The sequence below is a fragment of the Borostomias antarcticus genome (assembly GCF_949987555.1).
Source record: "Borostomias antarcticus genome assembly, chromosome: 17".
NCBI lineage: Eukaryota > Metazoa > Chordata > Actinopteri > Stomiiformes > Stomiidae > Borostomias > Borostomias antarcticus.
Genome location: NC_140250.1, coordinates 18,444,037 through 18,449,036, shown reverse-complemented (window position 1 = coordinate 18,449,036; position 5,000 = coordinate 18,444,037). Strand labels below are relative to the sequence as shown.

The 5,000-nt window shown below is 47.6% G+C and overlaps 1 protein-coding gene across 1 annotated transcript in view; it reads left to right on the top strand.

Annotated features, from left to right (window-relative positions):
* The window catches only part of dgkg (diacylglycerol kinase, gamma), a gene marked incomplete at both ends in the record, with an annotated part of 96,729 nt that overhangs the window by 8,399 nt on the left and 83,330 nt on the right, over positions 1 to 5,000 (top strand). The window lies entirely within an intron of this gene.

Genomic DNA, 5,000 nt, shown 5'->3' with positions numbered 1-5,000 from the left:
TGTATGTGTGTGCATGTATATGTGTGCGTGCGTGTGTCTGTGTGTATGTGTGTGTGTGTGTGTGCATATGTGTGCAAGTATGTGCATATGTGTGTAAGTGTGTGCATGTGTATCTGTGTGTGTGTGTGTGCATGTGTGTATGTGTCTATGTCTGTGTGTGTGTGTGTGTGTGTGTGTGTGTGTGTGTGTGTGTGTGTGTGTGTGCAGCCTTGTAGCAGTGTGACAGATGACTGTACTGAAGGGGCAGGATCCTCTGAGGATCAGAGTTCTGTGAGGACGCTGCACTCTGCCCAGAGAGACATTAGCATCTCCTGATTTAAAACATACCATGTTCCTCTGACAGCCCCTACCCTGGTGACACACACACACACACACACACACAGGGAGAGAGAGAGAGAGAGAGAGAGTAGAGAGAGAGAGAGAGTAATGGGTTCACATCCAGAAAAACAAATATACAATTGTCTCGGTCTCGCCACAGAACGCCCCCCCCCCGGGCGAAGCCAGGTCGCCGTCTAAACTGCGCGCTGCTCTCCTCACCTTGAAACCCTCCCTGCAAGGCCCTGACGTTCCTCACTCTGACACACGCCTCACCTCGCAGCCCCCCCCCCTCTACCTGTCTGTCTGAGTTCACCCATGCTCGGGGGCGCTGTGACTCAGCAGCGGCCTCCCCTCTCTCGTGCCAGTCGCCTTTGTGGATCTTGTGCCTCCGCCCGCCACACCCAGCGGAGGAAAACCCGGAGAGAGTCCTCCTCGCTCTGCCCCTGAGCCCCTCACGGAAGCAGGCAGAACGATTGTAGCAGTGGGTTGTGGAGAACATGCTCCTCCCCCAGCCTCTATACCCCTCTTCCCTATGGGCCTGGGCCATGCATGTATTAGAAGAACTGGATGCGGCATCGACGGCCGCCAATTCATTCCGGTGAAAGCTGCTCACCCAGCGCGTCTGAGCCAGATCCAGGCCCTCAGGGCCGCATAGTAGACCTCTGAAAGGCCTGTTAGATTTAGCCCAACCTGCGTCATGAGTAAAAGCTGGCGGTCCTGCCCTAAACCACGAGTCGTCCTCAGTGAAGATGCGAGTCACGGAGCCTTGCTCCGCCAGCCCGATCACGTGAGCTCACATTCCGGCTCACCCCGCACAGCAGTCTGGTCACGCTCTGGTTCAGACTGATTTCCACCAGGCAGAAATTTACCAGGCTAATCACAAGCTTTTATCTAATATGTTGCGGGTTTGATGCAATGACTGCACCCACTTGATATGATGATACAATGGCTAACCTGCGTTTCGTTGCTCTGATTGGTTACAGGTCGATCCAATTGCGTCAAGAGGCATTTTGATCTATGGCCCAATCCCAATACCCCCCCTTAGCCCTAGCCCCTAGTTTTGGAGTGCCCTCGACTGGATAATGGTCCTTCAGAACGGAGCACAAGGGATAGGGGTTGAAATCTGAAACCTACGAAATTGGACACCACTCGCTACGTCTTCAATCGGAATTTTATTAGTTGCCTGATTTTCTGTGGAGTCCCTGGGATGTTACAGTATGATTACTATTATTATAGTGACACATCTGACCAAATTCCAGGACAAAACAAAACAGATTAATCACTTGTACAGCCAGGAAGAATGTTTACACATTGGCTGTTAACGTTAGTGCTGCCCATAGAAATGCACTGATATAAGATGAGCAGGGAAGAGCAGAAAAATGCTAGCCTACTGGATTATTTTTCGGACTTCATACACTGGACATGGAATCAACTGTCACTCAAAAAATTTTGTTTACACAACGTTATATTGATTCGTTTAGATTCAACATTGCACCGTAGCCTACAAGTAACTTAGTGGAACATCAAAACGCAATGAAATGCCGTTGACATCGTACAGTGAACAGCGATTTTTTTCAGAAATGCGAGTCATAACGATCTAATGACATGATCCTTTGCATCTACATTAAACTAAGCTTTTCCATGGATTGTACAATTTTTGAATGATTATTTGCGAAGATATTTGCCATCTGTTGATAACACTCCTTGGACATCGAAAATAAACTCCACTTTTCCAGACCCGTACCCCTACAAGGTGGATAAACGTGTCTGCTAAATGACTGTAATATAATGTAATGTACAAGACACGTCACCCCAGCAGCTGTCCTTGTTGTACAGTAATCAGCCCCTGCCCTCCCTCACATACAGGCAGGTACAGTACTGGAGCCTGGAGTCAGTGGTGGGAATCCACCACCTCCCACCAGGACACCACATGGGGACCAAGTACTGCCAAGCGGTGACTCAAAGTGGAATCCGCCATGTTGTTAATGATGTATGACACCTGGCGTTGGAGCCCTTTTCCATTTAGAAAGCTCTTGAGAGAGTGCCTGACTCACTCCCTTCTTGGCCCTGTCCTAGCGTCTTGATTCCTGTCTGACCCCACCGTGGGTCCCCTAGCAGCCGAGGTGGCATGTCGTTCCTCCAGACGCTCACTCTCTTTCCGGTTCACTCCGGCTGATGAGGCCCCCTCGTAAAGCTTGAGGCTGGCCTCCAGATCCCTTGGGTCCTGCTCTTCCAATAACGAACACTGTCGGGTCATCTGTGCGCTGGCAGAGACGAAAACCTTGGAGCGTTGACCTATCGCTGTTGAGCCTACCCCCCTGCAAACATCTACGCAGTAAACCCAGCAGTAGCTCAGTAGCAAGCGTTGACAGCTGGCCTGAGAGAGAGAGAGAGAGAGAGAGAGGAGAGAGAGAGAGGGAGAGAAAGAGAGAGAGAGAGAGAGAGAGAGGGAGGGAGAGAGAGAGAGAAAGAGAGACAGAGATTGAGAGAGAGAAAGAAAGAAAGATAGCGACAGAGAGTGAGTGAGAGAGAGAGAGAAAGAGAGAGGGAGAGAGACAGAGAGAGTGAGAGAGAGATAGAGAGATCAATGCGCTCAGCCGAACGTCAGCTGAGTCTCCACACTTTCTCAGCTTAATTGGTTTATCTGCCTAATTAGCGAAACTCATTCTGCTTTTTGCAGACCAGTACAGTATGTCGCGCCAGTGTGAAACTGCTGTGTGAAGTGGAGCCTGGAAAAGAAAGCATTTTTCACAATGATGCCATGGTGGTTAATTTACTGAAGTAGTTTAGTTGAGAAAAACAGCCTGTTCAGATACTGCTGGGGAACAGTTATGTGCGCTGTCTCAGTATCAAATCATACTGTCCCTTTTTCCTTCAAGACACGCTGATCACTGACATGGGTGCAGGGTTTTTCCTGGCTCAGAATGGGTCTTTGGGGGGTGATGCGCACACAATTTTTGGGGGAAACCTCAGTTTTATGCCGAGTTGCCTCCCAGCGTATATAGGCCTATATTCTTCGCTGTCGTTCTGAATGAGCTCACTTTTCACAATCGCGGGAAATCTCCTGACATGACACAAAATGGATATATGAAGACAAAATGGATAACATACTGATAACCTGTCTATTAATTATCTTGATAACTAGTGGTCCAAACTAGTGTTGTCAAAAATATCGATTTTTCGATTCATATCGATTCTGAATATTTAAAACAGTTTCAATACTAATTTCTCGCAATATCGATATTTTCCACACTATCGATACCAGCTGGCTTTCTCGCTCTGTCTCTCCTACAGCGAGTTGTTGACACACAGGCACACACGCTGCTGCTCTGCACACATTGCCCCGCCCCCCCCCCCCCCCCTCACAGACCTGTCTTGTCAACAAATCCTCTCACTCGCTCCGAAGATGGCAAGTGCAGAGCCTCCGCGACTCGTGGATAAAGAAAACAGCAGAAGTGCTGTTTGGAAGTACTTCGGGTTTGAAGCAAATGACGAAGGAAAAGCTAAAGATGCCACGAAGCCAATTTGCAAGCGTTGTTCCAGAGTAGTGCCAACGAAAGGTGCAAACACAACACATTTAGCAAAACACCTGAAGGACCGACACGCGGATCTCTATAAAGAATTTAGAGAGGGTGACAGCTCCACTTTCAACATCACTGAAACATTAAACAAAATGGCCCAGTAAACTATTAACTTTAGTTTAATACATGAACTCTAGTTTAATACATCCATGAGCTTGCTATCGAAACGCCGCATTGACTGTGTGTGTGTGGGGGGGGGGGCGGTAGATAAGATAGCTAACGTGAAGCTAAGCTAGCTGGATAGCTTTGAGCTATCCCCCTCAAAGCTATCCAGCAATGGGCCAAAGCAGTCAATGTGGCGTCTGAATAGCTGAGGGGAATAAGCTAGCTAGCTACTAGCTAGCTCATGGATGTAAAATAGAGCTAGTTAGCTTAGCTTCGAGAATGGCTGTTGGGCTAACAGGACAACACCAGCTATCAAGCCTGAGGAATCTTGAGTTTAATGGTCAGTAAATCAACTTAGATGCTGTTATGCTTAACACACAGTACTATTAACTTTACTTAATTTCTAAGATTAGATTAGATAATTGAGTTATTTTTTAAAGGTCGGATCTAAAGAGAAACCAAGATTTTTAAAAGTGTGATATTTCTCTTCACTTATAGTACCAGAGAGAAGCTGAGGAGAATCGACCAGCAACAAAAGCGACACACACACAGCCTACCCTACTAGCTGTATTTGAACAACAAAGTATGATGCAAAATCAAATGAAGCCAAGAAACTGAACAGGGCTGTAGCAGAGTACATATGCATGGATCAGGTCCCCGTGTATACTGTTGAGAAACCTGGGTTCAGACAACTTCTTGGACAGTTAAATAACAAGTATGCCCTTCCTTCACGGAATCATTTCATGTACACTGAAATCCCCGCCCTATACAATGAAACAAAAGATAAAATCATGGAGAGCCTTGGGGGGAAACCCTTCTTTTCATGCACCACTGACCTGTGGACCAGCAGGGCCACATCCACATTCATGGCAGTAACTCTGCAGTTTATAACAGAATCCTGGGACATGCAGAGCTGGTGTTTGGGCTGTGTTGGGCTGCACTCAGAGCACACAGGGGACAGCTTGAGGGAGGCGTTGGAGGAGATGGTACATGAAA